Source organism: Chaetodon trifascialis, chromosome 9, assembly GCF_039877785.1.
Source record: "Chaetodon trifascialis isolate fChaTrf1 chromosome 9, fChaTrf1.hap1, whole genome shotgun sequence".
NCBI classification, from domain to species: domain Eukaryota; kingdom Metazoa; phylum Chordata; class Actinopteri; order Chaetodontiformes; family Chaetodontidae; genus Chaetodon; species Chaetodon trifascialis.
The window spans coordinates 12,686,124-12,686,445 of record NC_092064.1 but is presented as its reverse complement, the minus strand read 5'-3'; positions in this window follow the sequence as shown (position 1 = coordinate 12,686,445).

The window sequence follows — 322 nt, the reverse complement described above, 5'->3', positions numbered from 1 at the left end:
CTTAGGCAGATTTTTGGGTGCCAGCAGGATTAGAGGCATTAGGATTAGGTTTAATCAAGTGATATGATGATGGCTGGCGGATTTGGAGAGGAAAAAACAAAGGCGGGAGTGCTGCCTCGTATCATACCTGGACCCTTTAAACTCTGCCTCTTTGAAAGTCTCTCTCCCTCTGTTTCAATCGAACAAATGCTTTCTCCTTTCTATCTGCTAAGCTGGCACTTCATCCCGCTGCTCTCTGAAATTGCAGACACGATAGATCATGCAAGCATTTAAGAGGGGATTAAGTAGTTAAGGGTCTTATCCATGTTTTTTTCTCCTAATT